We start from the raw sequence: 16136 nt of genomic DNA on the forward strand, positions 1-16136 counted from the left end.
AGAGGGAGGAGGGAGGGGGGAGGGAGTGAGAAAAGGTGAGGCCCGAGGGCCAAGTCGGCCCCAGCCCACAGCTTGCAGTTGGCAAGTTGGAAGGAGCTGCAGTCTCCCTCCCTCCCAGGCATTCCTGCAACTGAGGAGCGCAGGGTTGGGGTGCAGGGGGAGGGGTGTCACACCTCTACCTGTTCTCTGGAGCTCATTAGCAGCTGAAGTGGTGTTAACTGTTTTCCTTTTTCCTGAGTCTTTGCCGAGACTCAAAAAGGGAAATGAGCCATTACCAAACAGCAATGCTTTTTGAAACAGAAACTGAATCGACAGCATTTTCTAATAACATTTTTCGAGCTAAGAATGCAGAAGTCTGGCCCCGCGCTATCCAAGTTGTCCTTCAGAAGGGAAGTGTCCCTGGCTTGCCTTCTGCTCACAAAACTCCACAAGAAGGGACGGAAGACTCAGATGCCAAAATGCGCCAGGCCTGTTAGTGCCACACCAGCTGGCACTGAGTGGCTGGCCCCGGCCTGTTGTGAGGATGTCAGGTAACCTCCCTTTTATTGCTTTTTGCTGCTCAAGACTCTCAGGCTCTGCCCTGTTGGGTAAGGACTAGCCACCTCAGTTCTTGAAATAGGGGAGAGCTGGGGTACAGGGCTGACACTCAGGGGACTTCGGGCAAGTCGCTAACCTCCCTGAGCCTCAGTGTCCTCACCTGCAATTGGGGATATTATTCTTGCATACCTCAAATTCTGATCAAGTCAAAGTGCCCTGTAAGCTGCAGAAGGCAGACCAGACATTAGCTCTTGTTATTAGTATTACTGTTAAACTACCTGTAGATCCATGTGTACCCCCTCCCACAAGACACAGGGTCTGTAGGACCAAGAGACATGACAGCCTGGAGGTCACACCCCTTCCCACTCTGGACCATGCTCTGGGTCCTTAGGACTCCTGAAGCCCTTGCCTAAATGGGCTCAAACCTGCAGCCAGGGCCTGGACAGGCTCTTTGCTAGGCCCATCCCCAAGGGTGGACGGCTCAAGGCACTTCTGGACTCAAGGGATGGCTATGTGCAAGTGGTGCCCAGTTGGGACATATGAGTTGGGATATCCACATTCGTGTATAGGAGATCTCTCTAGATGTGGGGCTGAGCCATCCCATTCCAGAGCAGAACTCTAAGAAGTCAGAGATTTCCAAATTCAAACTTGACTTTCCAGGTTGTTATAAGGTATTTGTGTCAAGGTAGAAGGAAGAACATATTTTATTTGTTTGTTACTTGATTTATATCTTACATAGTGAGACACATGGTATATGGGCTTCTATTTGTACTCTTGCCCTGGGTCCACAAATGATCTGTTGACGTTTCAGTCAACGACGGACCGCATATATGAGGCGGTCCCATAAGATTAGTACCATATATCCTAGGTGTGTAAGAGGCTATACCATCTATGTTTGTGTAAGTACACTCTATGATACTGGCACAATGACGAAATAGCCTAAGGACATATTTCTCAGAATGCATCCCCATCGTTAAGTGACACATAACTGTACTTTGTTGTTGTTAGTGCCAGCGAGTTGTTTCCAATTCCTAGCGACCCTGTGCACAGCAGAGTGGAAGCCTGTTTGGTCACTTTACACCATCCTCTCATCTTCCAGTGCTGTATCAGACAATGCTTTACTACTATTCACAGGGTTTTCATGGCCAATTTTTTTTCCAGAAGTGGGTGACCAGGTCCTTCTTCCTAATCTGTCTTAGTTGGGAAGCTCCGCTGAAACCTGTCCACCATGGGTGACCCTGCTGGTACTTGAAACACCGGGGACATAGCATTCAGCATCACAGCAACACACAGCCACCACAGTATGACAACCGACAGATGGGTGGTGTGGTTCCCTGACCAGGAGACGAACCCGGGTGTGGCGGTGAGAGCACCAAATCTTAACCACTAGACCATCAGGGCAGGGTTTTTATTATTACTAGAAGTTTGAATTCTACTTCCTTTGAGCTGGCAAACCTCTTATCGTCCTCTTTATCTGTGCCTCTCCTCCTATTTCCCCTCCTCTATCTTCCTAAATATTGAAAGCTGTCCCTTATTTGGAAATGTGGCTGGATTAGTAGAAACTCATACAGATTTCAGAGGTTCCCTTTCTTCTCTCCCTTACACCACTTCTCACCCCCTAGAGACACACAGGACAGACCACAGGCAGGGACCATGGGTCCTCCCTTGCCGATGGCTGACCTTTCTGCATGCTAAGCAGTTTCCAGACAGTGGGCGCCTGTGCTACTTCAGAGTCAGAAGATACAGCTCCACGCTGCTGTCACTCTGGTAACCCCTAAGCCATGGGGACTAGATGATCCTAAGAAAAGCCATGGGCTCCATCCCGGGGGGTGGGGAGGCCCTAGAAGCCTAGAATTTTGTTCAGTGAGCAACTGTATGAAGAGTGGCACTGCCTGGGCCTCCCTTGTCTCCCTCTTGGAAGGGTGCAGGCCCTCCGCTGGGAGAGGTGGCAGCCAACAACTTCACGCCATGAGTTGAGGCTCTTAGGTTCCCCTAACTCTTCCTCGGCTTGCTGCTGCTGATGTCATCATCCACATTTTGCTCCAAATAAAACCCTTTCCCAATGTCCCTTCCTATTCAGACACCCTTTGGCAGTGCAGAGACCCTGATCCAGCAGTGCTTGCCTCTGTGAGTTAAGTCTGCCCTGCCCCAGAAGGTAAGACGGGAATGGTTGCCCGCTTCCCCTTGCCTCCCGCGGTCCTGGGAAGATGCAGCAGCCTTTGTTGCACGTCAAAGTCTGCTGAGCAGCTGTTCACCTCACCTGTGCCTGAGATGGTTCTACGTAGAACAGGAGGGGTCTGAGGGGAAAGGCTTGTGGTGGACCCACTAGGGGGTATATCCTGCTCCCCCTGCCCCACAGACCCTAAGAGAATCAGAGCAAATGCTGGATATTAGACCACTCCACAGACAGTCTCGGCCAGTTTCTCCAAGTGATGAAAGGAACTACTGGGACTGTGCTGGGTGACTTAGGTGCTGCCCGGCAGGGCCTTCAACAGCACAGACTCTGCGTGTGGAAGTGCTTCCCTGTCCCATTCTGATTACCCACAGGAGAAACTTTCAGTTCAGTGCTTGAATGTCTTCAGCCTCCCGCTAAAACTTGCTATTCTTGCTTTTTAACAAAATGATATCAGGCCTCAGCTCAAGATCTTGCCTGCTAGAGTTGAGAAGAATGTTTTGTCTTTATTTGTATTTCTTTTTCTGGTTTCTTGCCTGATATTGGTTTTCCCTTAAAGTAATGATACACAGTTTGCTTTTTTTTTTTTTTTTTAAAGATTTTATTTTTTCCTTTTTCTCCCCAAAGCACCCCCCCCCCCCCCCGGTACATAGTTGTGTATTCTTTGTTGTGGGTTCTTCTAGTTGTGGCACGTGGGACTCTGCCTCAGCGTGGTCTGATGAGCAGTGCCATGTCCGCGCCCAGGATTCGAACCAACGAAACACTGGGCCGCCTGCAGCGGAGCGCGCGAACTTAACCACTCGGCCACGGGGCCAGCCCCAATACACAGTTTGCTTTTTAAAGAAAATGTAAGTAAAGCAATGAGTTAAAGAATATTAAATATAAAAGATACAGGTAGCACTAGGATACTGCAAATATTCAAGTTTATCATTTTAAGGCAGGGAAACTGAGATGCAGGCGGGAGTCCACAGATCCCAGGATGGTTAAGTGTCTGGGACATTTAGGAAGAACACAGACATCTACCTGCCCTGAAACCCAGTGTTCTGCTTGAAGGTCATGGCCTAGGGAAGACCCCCTTTTAACTTTAGGCCCCATTAACACTCTTTTTGTGGCTGGTGTTTTCACTATTTTCATTTTAGCCAGCAAAAGTGAGAACTTCTTAAGTTCCTGATTGCCCTCTTTAAACTTGGGGCACAAACCAGGCCATTTTCAGAGGCAAAGGGCTTCATCCCTGGAGCTTGCAGTAAGTGGTAGAGAAGAGAGGAAGGGGTAAAAATAGAAGCAGGGAGAAGCATAAGCGGGAAGTAGAACACAGAGCAGCTTCAACATTTTTAGGGACTTGAAACTCTGGAGTGGAGTGGTTATGTCTCCCAGATTGTCCCTGTCTTGTGTTTCTGACAAAGATCTGGGCAACGTCACTCTTCAATGCTGACATGACTACTATTACTTGCTACCATGACTGACGATTTGTCCACTAACCTTTGCTGAGCACTTCGTAGGTGCCAGGCTCTAGGCTAAGACTTGACATCCTCTTATCAATCCTCACAAAGAGCCTGTAAGTCAAAACCTCAGGCTCTGGAGTTGTACTACCTAGGGATGGAAATTTGGCCCTGTGGAGCTGTGTGACTCATGACAAATTAAATCCTTCCCTGTTTCCCCATGTCTCTAAAATGGGCATACTATAATACCTATCTCTGAGGATCAGAAAGCTTCTGTAATAGAACACTTATCAAGGGTCGAAAGTAAGCAATCAATAAAATGTCAATTATTATTAATCACTATTGATATTATCAGCACCAGGAAGGCAAAGAAGGTTCTGGAGGTCATTCTGCCAAAGGTCACAGAGCTGACCCAGGCTGACTAAACTGGTGGGATAAGTGCAGGAGTGTTCGGACCTTTGTGCCTTGGGCTCAGCGCTGGGGCGGCGAGGTATGGCTCCTGGAGAGGAGCCCAGGCCGCCCACTGGATGCTCCATGCTGCCTCCGGGTCTCAGTCCCGTCTTCCTGGGACTCAGACTGGCCGGAGACTCACACTGCTGTGACATGCCAGGCGGGATGCGGCCGATCCTCGGCCCTGGGAGGTCGTCCTTCCCGGTGACAGGCGGCGAGTCCGGACGCACTGCGCTCAACTCGGCCGCCAGCGGCTCCCAGCACCACAACCATAGCCCACGCCCCCCTCTCTGGAGCCGCGTCCGCCAAGCGCCTTGAAAGGATGCCAGAGCGCGGCTTCCGGGAGCCGCGGGGCATGCCGGGAGCCGGGCGGCACAGCCAATCCCCGCGCGAGGGCGGGCAGTGGTTGCCTGGCAACGGGAGGGCGCTCGGGTAAGGGGGGCGAGGCCAGCAGGGCAGAGCGAGCAGGTGTGGAAACTGGAGAGGTGGGCGAGCTGCCGTCCCGGAGGAGGCTACTTCTTTTGTCCCCAGTTCCCTCACTCCTACCTGGACTTGAAGGAAAGAGAAGAGCATCAAGACGAAGGATAAGAAATAAGAATATACCATGGGAACTAATGATAATAATAAACATCTTCGTATTTATTGAGCACTTGCTGTGGGCCTGGCTCTTTACAGGGATTGTTTCATTTGATCCTCATTTGATCTTGTAGGGAAAATATGATTACTGTCCCCGTTTTGTAAATGAGTAAACGGAGGGCTAGACAGATTAGGGACCTGCCCAGAGTAACTCAGCTAGAGAGTAGCAGAGCTGGAATTCGAATCTGGGTGGGCCTGAGCCCAGGTGGTCTGTGTTCTTACTGAGGCAAGCAGTGGACACGTTTCAGTTCAGCAAACCTAAGTCTGTGTTCCTACTAGGCCTGCCTTCAGGAGCCAATTCAGGTTTTCTGAGGCCTGCACCGTAGACAATCTGGGGGCCCTCTTTAGGAAAAAGAATAACAAATTGCAAATATAAAACTAGGTACAAAAAGGAATACTTGTTTCGAATGTAAAAAAATCACAACCAAACACTGACTAATTCTATAAAATATCTGAATGCGTGAACACATTGCAAGAGCCCTACACAAAGGCGTCCTTGACCCTCAGCCCCCACCCAAGGCTCTCAGGCAGTATCAAACCACTTGCAGGCTTCCCTGCTGTTCCCCTCCCTGCCCTGCAATCCAGCCACAGACCCTGCCCGGGGAGGGCCCTACGTGGGCTTAGCGGGGCTTCTCTGCCTGTGGCGGGAAGCTCGGCCCGCTGAGTGAGGAAGCTGAAGGGCCAGAGAGCTAGTGCCCTTGGTTGGAAGCAGTCCTCAAACACTGATGGACAGAGTTGGTGGCCCTCGATCGTCAAAGAGGGTCATGCTGAGCCCTCTTCTACACCAGTGGTTCCTGGGGTGTAGTCCTGCAGCACTGGGAGCTTGTTAGAAGTACACGTTCTCTGATCCCACCCTACACCTGCTGAGTCAGAAACTTTGTTGGGGGAGGATGGACACAGCAATTGGTGTTTTAATAAGCCTTCCTGGTGAGTCTGATGCACACTCAGGTTTGGGAACCTCTGTTCCACCACACTGTTGCCCCAAGTCCCCTGTGGGCTGGAGCTCGTGGTCCACAATGGGAACCTGCTCAATAACACACCTTTATTTTTGGTCCCCTTCCTTGGTTCTCTCACTTCCTCACTCTCCAGCTGGGGCTTCCTGGGATCATCTCCGATAAACTGCCTGCTCTTGAGTCCTTGTCTCAGTCTCTTCTGGGGGAACACCACCTCAGCTGAGACAGGAAGAGGTGTCATTGCCCAGCGAGGAGGAGGATGGTGGCTCGCCCCCACTGGAGGCTGAATGCTCTGCCAGTTGCTTTGCTTTCATGGTCTCATTCCCCCCACCATGAGGAAATTTGGGTTTGGAGGGTTTGAGTGACTTTGAACCCAAGGATTTGAACCCGAGTCTGCCTGAGTCCCAAGGGTAAGCTCCTCAGCAGTGAGGGCAGGCGGCCAGCCCAGTTATGTCCGCTCGTCGTTGCTGTTCTTCTCACAGCAGGCAGGAAGCCAATTTTGCTGTGAGAGGTGCTACAATCTGTGCACTTTGGACGAATCCAGAGCGCCCACTGTGGGGTGCAGCTGGCCTGAAGTGGTGGGGTACACTGGCCTCAGGAGGGCACCCCTTGAGGGGTTCCCTCACTCCCAGTACCTGAGGACCCTTCACTCCAGTGCTGTCAAGCCCAGTCCCTGCTCCCTCCAGCACACAGCTGTGCCCAGGCATGTGCCCATCACCAGAGCCGGAGCCTTTTCTGTCACAGATGCTGGCAATCGAGTCAGCTCTGCAGCTGAGGGTGCTGCTTGGGGGCGTGCTCACCCCTGAACTGGGCTTTCCCTGTTGTTTAAAGGCCCCAGCTCACTTGGTTGTAACATTTTCAGGAAACACAGCTCTCATTCCCTTGTCACCTCCCTCCCTCTCTAGGCTGGTACCCTCAAGAGGAACAGCCGTGCCTTCTCTGGGCCCACAGCACCTGTGGCTTGAGGCCCCAGCTGTCCTTCTTGTCAGCAATTTCTCCCCTCTCCTCCTCTCTGTGATCCAGGAACGATGGTTGTGTTAACAGTAGGGGGGGTGGGGGGGGGGGGACACTGACAAGAGCACAGGCCTCCGTGCTGGTCTCTGCTGCTGACTCTGGTGAGTCTTTTTTCAACTCCTTAGAGCCTTGTTTTTCTCACCTGTAAAGTGGAGAGTCCTACTCTGCTCCCCTGAGGTTGTTCTAATGATGCGGTGCTCGTGGCAGAGAAGCAGTGCACACACAGGACACAGGCATGAGCAGTGATGGGCACAGGTGTGCAACTGGGACCTCCCTCTGTTCCCTCCATTACAATGACAAGCGAACTTGGGGGCGAGTCATTGGTTCTCTGGGACCCTGGTCTGCCAGAGGGCTGCTGCTGATGCCCAGGACACTGCCAGCCCACCCTTCAGGGTGGGAAGAGATACAAAGGATTACTTTGGTGACCACTAGGCTTAAGGATGCCCTAATGCCTCACCCTGCCAAAAACTGACCCCTTGATTCCCCAGTTGAAATCTGAGTGGTTTTTTTTTTTTTGAGGAAGATTAGCTACCAATCCTTCTCTTTTTGCTGAGGAAGACTGGCCCTGAGCTAAAATCCATGCCCATCTTCCTCCATCCACTTTATATGTGGGATGCCTACCACAGCATGGCTCATCAAGTGGTGCCATGTCCGCACCCAGGATCCGAACCGGCGAACCCCAGGCCGCCAAAATGGAATGTGTGCACTCAACTGCTGCACCATCAGGCCGGCCCTGAAAGCTGAGTGGTTTTGAACCCAGGTGATGTGTGTTCATGAGTCAAGCAGTGGACACTTATTTCAATACAATAATTTCTCACCACATCATTTTCTTTTCCTTCATGGCACTCATCTTGAGTTGTAATTATTTATCTGCCTGTGTGTTTTGTAAACACTTTTTTAAAGATGGAAAATTGTAAACATCTACAAAAGAAAACAGAATAGTACATGGCCCTGTGTTCCTATCACCCAGCTTCAAAAATTACGAGCTGAGGGCCAATCTTTTTCACCTCTATCCCCACTCACTCTCCTTCCCTGAATAATTTGAGGCATTATATCATTTCATCTGTAAATATTTTGGTATGTATCTCCAAATGATTAGGGCTCTTTTATGAAATATAACCACAAAGTCATTATTACACTTAAAACAACAATTCCTTGATATGTGATGACTGTTAAATGTCTGTCTGCCTCCACTAGGCCGGGAGATTCAGGAGAGCCTCCCTCTCTTGTTCTTGGCCGTATCCGCAGTGCCAGAGACCCAGCAGACAGCGGTAAGTATGTGTTGGATGGATGGATGGATGAATGGGAGAAATACAGAGGATGCTGGGGACCACCGTGCTTTCTATGGACTCTGCCCCCCCAGCCCTTCCACACTGGGGTGCAATCGCTGCCTTGCGGGCCCACAGCCACTGACCCCCTCTGATGTGAGCAGCACCGTGGAGCCATAAACCTCTCTGTGTCTCTGCCTCCCTACCTGCCTTCAGCTTAATCGGGCAGCAAGTCACTAATCCTCTCCTGATGGCTGCAGCCTGCTCCCCCTGCGCAGCTAATTCCACCTTCCGACTTAATCATCATGCTTAGCACTTTCAATAAGGGCTTTTCATCTTCAGAGCCCTGCTCAGGCATTAGCTGATTACTGTAATCTGTCTGCCTCCCAAGGCGTCAACCAGGATGGCAGGAGCAGGACCGGGGCCTCCCTTGTCCTCTCGGAGCCTCAGTTTCCTCATCTGTAAAATTAGGTTAATATACCTAACTGGCACAGTCGGTGTAGGATTAAGTAAAATGAAGTACAGAAAGTGCTCGTCCCCTGACACAAGAAGCGCTCAGGAATGATGACCTGTTCCCAGTGGAACTCAAGGCTTAGCTCTCATGGGAGAGCCGAGCATGTCCTGATTTGAGTCCTGCTTCCTCCGTTTAAAGGGGTTTCTGAGCCTCAGTTTGCTCCTCTCCAAAATGGGCGTGCCGATCCCCCCTTTCCGAGTTAGCTAAAGGACTGCCCACCTTACATAGGTACGTGACGCACTGGGCGGAGTGCTGGTGCCAAGGAAGTGCTAAATTGGGGCTGTGGTTGTCGTATTCCCAGGAGACGGAGGCAGGGGAAGGAGAGGAGGCTCAGTGCTGTGTGGCAGGTGCCAGTTCTGTCTTTCTCCTCTGTGTCCTCAAGGTGCACAAGTTGACAGAAGATGCCCATTGTGCCCACCATCACATCCCCAGCCCTTGCCTTGCCGTGTGCTCAATAAATGAATAAGCGAATGAATTTGGTGAGGTGGGGACGGGAATCCTGTATCTGAACAGGACTGGACGGTTCATAGAGGACTTTCAAGATCTTTCTTTATCTCACAACTAAAGAAAATAAACAGGCCAGGGATTATACCCCACATGCTCCAGATGAGGCAACTGAGGCTCAGGGAGGCAAACACAAGGCCTGTAAATGTTAACAGATGGCGCCACTCCACTCCAATTTGGATGTGTCAGGAGGAGTTTGCTTGGCATTGCCCTCTGGAAGAGTTGGGCTTCTGTCTCAGCTGGAGTTACAGGGCTTCTTGAGACCTCCTAAAACTGCAGGGTTCTGCCTGCTCCTTCTTATTCCTCCCACTGTGCCTGGTATGCGGCTGTATCCCAGTGTACTTGTTTTTAATCATTGAAAATTTCAACATCTAGTCTTCCATGAACAGCCACTGAGGTTGTGCACTGTGCAACTCCAGGGGACAGACACCATTCACCACAACGGCAATGAATCACCAAAAGGTAAGTCCCACTGTGACGTTGGAGGTGACTCTGGGAGGAGGTGGGGCTCTCCCCATGCACTGGCTGGGCTTGGGTCAGGAGCACTGGGCCAGGCACCAGGGTGAGGGCACTCCCTCGTCTGGTGCCAGTGGTCAGGGTCCCGTTCAGAGTGTGTGCATCCGGAGGCTGATTTCCACCCTTCTTAGGGAGCAGGATAGGAAAGCTCTGGGAAATGGATCCTAGTTTTAAAACTTGAGGAAGCTGAGGGAAGGGAGTACTTTATGTACTATATTACACATATAAGGAATAATTGAATCTTGGTAATAGTGCTCTTTGGAGGGGCATCATCAACCCATTTTGCTGGGGTGACTCGCCATCAACCCAGATGAGTTAACTGGGGCACACAGAAGTTAATTCACTAGCCCAAAGGGTCACACAGCAAGGAAGTGACACAGTTGGGATTCAAACTCAGGCCTGCCTGAGTCCAGGTCCCACTGTGTTACCTCTAGTTGTAACCTGCATTTTACAAAGGAGGTAGCCGAGGCCCAGAGAGGGGCAGTGCCTTGCCCAGGGTCACACAGCCAGTTAGTGGCCATAGCAGAGCCCATAGGGGTACTAGCCCATCAGTTAATATTTGTGTTAGAAACAAGTCTAGGGAGAGACCTAGGATGGCTGGGGATGGGAGAGCTTGGGGGGTGGGGGTGTGGAGCGATGGTGAAGGACAGGCACCAATTCTCCGCATTTTTGACCCGTGTCGTGGTGAGGAGCCCGGTGTCCTTCACAGCAGGGCCGGGGGTGGAGTCCGGGAAGGGCGGGAGGCGCCGCGCGGCGCTCGGCCTCCAGGTGGCGCCCGCGCCGCAGATGTGGCGTCCCTGGGGAAGCCGAGCCAGCTTGGTCCGTCTCTGGGCGCTAGTCTGCCCCCAGAGTTTTCAGGATGCCCCCCGACAACAGCCCCTCTTTCCCCTAGGGCCGCCTCTGCCCTGCCTTTGGCAGAGAAGGGTTGGCGGGGCCCAGACTGGGAGCTACCAGCTCAACGCCGCCTCCCTTGCAAGCCCCCGGCAAGCCCTGGGTAGGAACCTCCGGAGGGACTTGGGCTGGTCCAGACGCTTCCCATCTGCTTGACCTTGAGCGGCTTGCTCAGCCTCCTTGAGCCTCGCTGTCCTCATCTGCAGAGTGGATGGAAGTGGGTTTTATTTCCAGGCGATTGAGAGGATCAGATGGGACAGTTTACGGCCTGTTGCAGGTGCTCAACAGACGGGGACTGTTAGGATTGTTCCCGCGGACAGTGACTGCCCAGTTACTCCTGCCTGGCTGCTGTTTCTCCTTAGTCTTTTTCACCATGTGATGCCAGTCCATCGCACCATGCCTTACCTGTCACCACCAACCTCTGTTCCCACCCCCTGTGGTCCTGGCACCTCCTTGGAGACAGCATAGAATAAGCAGAAGGCTCTGAAGTCTATCGGGGTTCAGGTCCTTGCCTCCACCACTTCCAGGGGGGCCTTGGTCAGATTCCTTAGCTTCTGTGCTGCATTCTCGGTGCTCATCACTGCATATTCCAGCCTCCCTGGAGGTCAGCTTGGAGCCATGTGGCTAGCTAGTGCTGGCCAAGGAAATGGGAGCAGAGTGATGTGTGTGTGTCACTCCAGATCAAGGCAGTTAAGAGCCTGTGGCCCTCCTGCATCCCTTTCTTGTCCTGCCACAGTGACCTGTGCGGCCACAGGGACATGAGTTTCAGATGGTACAGCTCTAAGATGGCCCTGGTTTCCCAGGTCACCCCTGGAGGAAAGCCATCCCACTAGCATTGCACTATGTGTGAGCAAGAAGGAAACTTTGATTGCCGCTGAGATTTCAGACTTTGTTTATACTAGATGATAACTGTCACTGATATGGCCTTCCCACACTTCAAATTTCTCATCGGTGAAATGGGGACAATAACAGTGCCACTGTCACAAGTCACTGTGAGGATTAAACGAGATTGTGGATGCAACCCTCTTAAGATGTAAAATCTTAGTTTTTATTACTTCTTAGGAAGATACAGAAAAGCGTAAAATGACCTTAGACTCTCAGAGCCGGAGGGACCTGGGGGACCTTGAACTCACTCCTCGTGGTAGGTGAGGGGACACACGCTCAAGTGGAGTAGGTTCATTCAGGCAGAGGGTGGCAGAGTCAGGGCTGAATCCTGGGTCTTCTGACCTCTGTCTAGAGCTCCTTCAGATATACCTCGCTCCCTGCTCTCTGAGAGCTTATTATTTGATTGGAAGCAGGACAGACAGACATGTGACAAAAAGATCCTAAAGATCCCATGCTATGTACAAGTGCAGGGAGTCGTCCAGACAATGAGGATTCTGAGGGTCCGAGGGGACATGGGGGTCCGGGAGGTGGGCGGAGAAGGCTTCTGAGAGTTGGTGGGACTTGAAGAATGGGTTTCAGGAAAGAGCAGGAAGAGCAGTGGGCAATGGCAGGAGAGAGGACAGGGTAAGCCTAGGGCAGGGGATTGGGAGCTCCAGAGGGCAGGTGGCCCATAGAACAGGTGAGTCCGGGCGTGGTCTGTTTAACCTGTCCCCTACTGAGGGACGTGAGGATCCCCCCCGCCCCGTTGTAAAGAGCACGGCACTGAACATCCTTGTACCAACCTCTGTGTATCTGTGTATTTTGCCAGCCGAGGTAGAAGCTTTGTAGGGAACAGAGGCAGAAGTGAGGCCCAAAAGGTATGTTGGGCCTGATTTCTTAGGGTGAGAGGGTTGACAGCTTCGAATGCTACACTGATGCTTCCACTTAATTCAGGCCAGGACTTCCAATTTCAGCCATTTGCTTACCTCATTTACTAACCGTGGCCTATCCATGCGCCAACTATAGTGTTATTGACTCAATTTAAATTTTAATTCCTCACTTTTTTTTTCCTTGTGAGGAAGATTGGCCCTGAGCTAATATCTGTGCCAGTCTTCTTCCACTTTATATGTGGGATGCTGCCACAGCATGGCTGACGAGTGGTGTAGGTCCGTGCCTGGGATCCAAACCTGCGAACCCCGGGCCACCGAAGCAGAGCATGTCAAACCCAACCACTATGCCATGGGGCCCTAATCCCTCACTTTTAAACTCTTCTATTTGTTTTTTAAAATTTATCACCACCATAAATGAAAAAATAATACTAATTGTAATAAATGAAAGACAACTATCAAAATAAGTATAACAATAACAATTGTATATTATTAAATACAGCCAAAGTCGCCAGCCGGGAGCTGAGAGAAGGCCTGATTCCTTCTGGTTCAAGAAAGAGGAGGATCAAATGTTTAGACACAGTCGCACAACCTGAGGCTTTCTTCTCTGCGCGTTTACAGAGACTACAACAGAATTGAAAATGGAGTCACCGTCTCACCACGCGACCCAGAGACGGCCTGAAGCAGGCTTGCCTCCAGCAGGAAGTGACTTGCAGACTATCGCAAAGGGCAGCCCCATCCTCTGAAGACTGTTACCAAATGGGAAGAGGCCCTGTTCTGGGGGATTTGACCGCAGGTGGGTCCAGAGGTGGCAGAGTAGACAAGCTGCTCACCGGCTGCCACTCTCTCTACTGGACATTAGGTTTTCTGGCATCTGACTAATGGGGCCCAGGTCGGGGCTCAAAGCCTGGAGAGAGCAGGTCTTGCTTACTGCCCCCAGTCCAGGCTGTGGACACACCCATGGGCACTGCCTTCTCTGTGCACCATCGTCTGCAGGCTGGGCTGGCTCTGTGGGTGTGTGACCTGTGCCCCCAGGCCCCATGTTTGGAAGGACTCAACACTCAGCTTCCTGCTCTGTTGTCACCATCATTCTATGAAATGCATGCTGGCAGATTAAAAAGGAGAGGCAGACCCCTGTGTACCAATGTGGAAAGAGCTCCAGGACACATTTTCAGAGAAAAAGTCAAGTTACAGAACAATATGTGAAGTATGACTCTATTTAAATATAAACAACTAATAATTCTTTAAATACACACACACGCATGACTTTATTATCCCATTTTCCCTGCTGTTGGCTGGTCAGGTTTCCACCCATTCACCATTCCTCGGGGGTTAGCCTAGGGATAGACCAGGCGGCCTTGATTTATTGATGTTTACCATACATTCACATTTTCACCCACTTCCTGGACAATGCAAGGATCTAAGGACATTCTAACTCCATTTACCCCCTTCCTGGCTCATGTGCTGTTGTGTCGTGTATTTTAATTTTCTCTCTCTATTTTAAACATTCATTTTATTGTTTACACACCAAGATTCACTTGTAGCTACCCGAATTTCCCTTTCTGTTGCTTTTCTCTCCTTCCTGAATAGCTAAGCTTCCATCTGGGACTACTTTCCTTCTGCCTGAAGCATACCCTTTATATTTATTTTTATATTTGAGCCATTCATATGGTTCAAAATTCAAAAGTACAGAAGTGTGCCATGATAGATGTTTCTCTCTCCCACCCCTGCCCCCAGCCAAAAACTAGAGATTTCCATCTGTACATAGAACATTACTTGGAAGGATAGACACCAAATCGAGAACAGTGGTTTGTCTATGTGGTTTGAAATGTGGGCAATTACAATACATTCCTGTCTCCTGTGTGCAAAGAAAAGGAAAGTCGGGGCCCAGGACGGGCAGCCGGGAGGAGGCCCAGTCTTTTCTGACTGACAGCCTCTCACTGAGTGCCACAGCACACACAGCCTCTTTGTGTTATCCACCTCTTCATTTGATTCCAGTCTCAGCTCCGTGGGCCAGGAGGGGCAAGGTCCCCCACTCCTGGGACAGCTGATGACCATGGCTCTCGGGTACCATTTTGTTTTCATCAACTCATTCAATCCTCACAACAACTAGACTAGTATTGTCACCATTTTACAGATGAGCAAACTGAGGCCGAGAAATTAGACAACCTGCCCAAGAGGCAGAGGCAGGAATCAAACCAAACCCAAACAGGCCAACTCCAGGGCCCAAGCTACTATTAACCCCATTTTACAGGTGAGGAAACTGAGGCCCAAAAAGGCTGGGCCACACGTTCAAACTCACACAGTCAGTAGTGGCAGAGCAAGAATTCACATCCCTGACTTTTGGGGTCAAAATCCCTCTCCCTACCTTGCCCACAGCCAGTGGTTTTCCTCTGCACATCAGAATCACCCAGGGAGCTTTCCAAAATGCGGAGTCCAGACGTCAGCCCAGACTGATCAGATGCGACTCGCTGATCCTATTTGTGCACACCCGCCCCACCTCCCAGGAGCTTCTCAAGTGGGGCGGGGTGAGAACCACTGCCTGGGGCCCACAGTGGGCGGGGCTTGGAGTCTGAGCACCTGGGTTTAGTGTAATTCAGACTTTGCCCCAGTGACCTTGGGCAAGGTGGTTTTACATTTCTAGGCTGCCTCAGTTTCCCCATCTGTCAAACTGGATCATTGCAGTGTCTTCATGTGAGGACTGAATGAGATGATCCATTGTAAAGCACCTGGAGCAGTGTCTGGCACCAAATCAGCTCTAAATAAAAGCTAGCAATATGATTGCTATCATTATTATTATTTGCTGTGTAGCTTTGTAGAGAGCCTATCCCTCTCTGGGCCTCGGGTTCTCCATCTGTGAAGATGTCGTGAGGCGTGGACCTCATGGTCTTGAAAATGCCTTCCAGCCTGGTGTGCTCATGTCGGTGATTAGCTGGCTGATCTCAGGCCTTCTCCGCCCGCCCCCACTCTTCGAGAAGCCCAGTCCTGCGGCTTTTGTGTGGAGGCTGTGGCAGGCACGTGCCTGGAGAACCAGCAACGTGCTCTGTGGGATGAGTCCAGCCTCTGAGGATGGTGTTGACGCCTCTCCCAGCCAGGAGGGGCTGGGCTGTGCAGAGAGAAATTACTCATTGTGGGCTGGTGGCTGACAAGCCTCCAGCTGCCTCCAGAGAAAGATAGAGGGCCCTGGACGGAGGGTCCTTCAGAGAGGCAGGGTGGGGGGCCCTGTTGGAGCTGGCGGCCCTGTGCCCACTTCCTGCCGGTGCCCAGGGCTCTTGGTGCCAGTCCTTGCCACCAAGCACCATTCTGCAGCAATGCATAATTCATGCCCCCATGTGCCAATCTGTGCCAGCTTTAATTAGCTTCTAACTTTTTGTCATTCATTTTACTGTGAACACCTTATAAATAAGTGATGGGAGAGGGGAGCAGGAGCGGGGCAGGAACGTGAGGGAGGGAGCCTGGCTCCTTGGGACACATGGGGGAAGGGCAAGCT

At 51.2% G+C, this 16136-nt stretch overlaps 1 long non-coding RNA gene across 2 annotated transcripts; it reads left to right on the forward strand.

The window, feature by feature from the left end:
* The first annotated feature begins 313 nt into the window (after window positions 1–313).
* On the forward strand, window positions 314–15444 carry LOC123280134 (uncharacterized). 2 transcript variants are annotated; one of them, XR_011495562.1, is made up of 8 exons: window positions 314–530; window positions 1737–1900; window positions 2160–2304; window positions 2618–2692; window positions 3394–3558; window positions 8400–8473; window positions 9864–9950; window positions 13149–15444. It is a non-coding gene; the product is annotated as an uncharacterized lncRNA (long non-coding RNA). The 2 variants fall into 2 exon arrangements; XR_011495560.1 differs by lacking the exons at window positions 8400–8473; window positions 9864–9950; window positions 13149–15444 and having other exon boundaries at window positions 318–530; window positions 3394–8381.
* Window positions 15445–16136: the final 692 nt, after the last annotated feature.

The sequence above is a fragment of the Equus asinus genome, chromosome 2 (genome assembly GCF_041296235.1).
Source record: "Equus asinus isolate D_3611 breed Donkey chromosome 2, EquAss-T2T_v2, whole genome shotgun sequence".
In the NCBI taxonomy this organism is placed as follows: domain Eukaryota; kingdom Metazoa; phylum Chordata; class Mammalia; order Perissodactyla; family Equidae; genus Equus; species Equus asinus.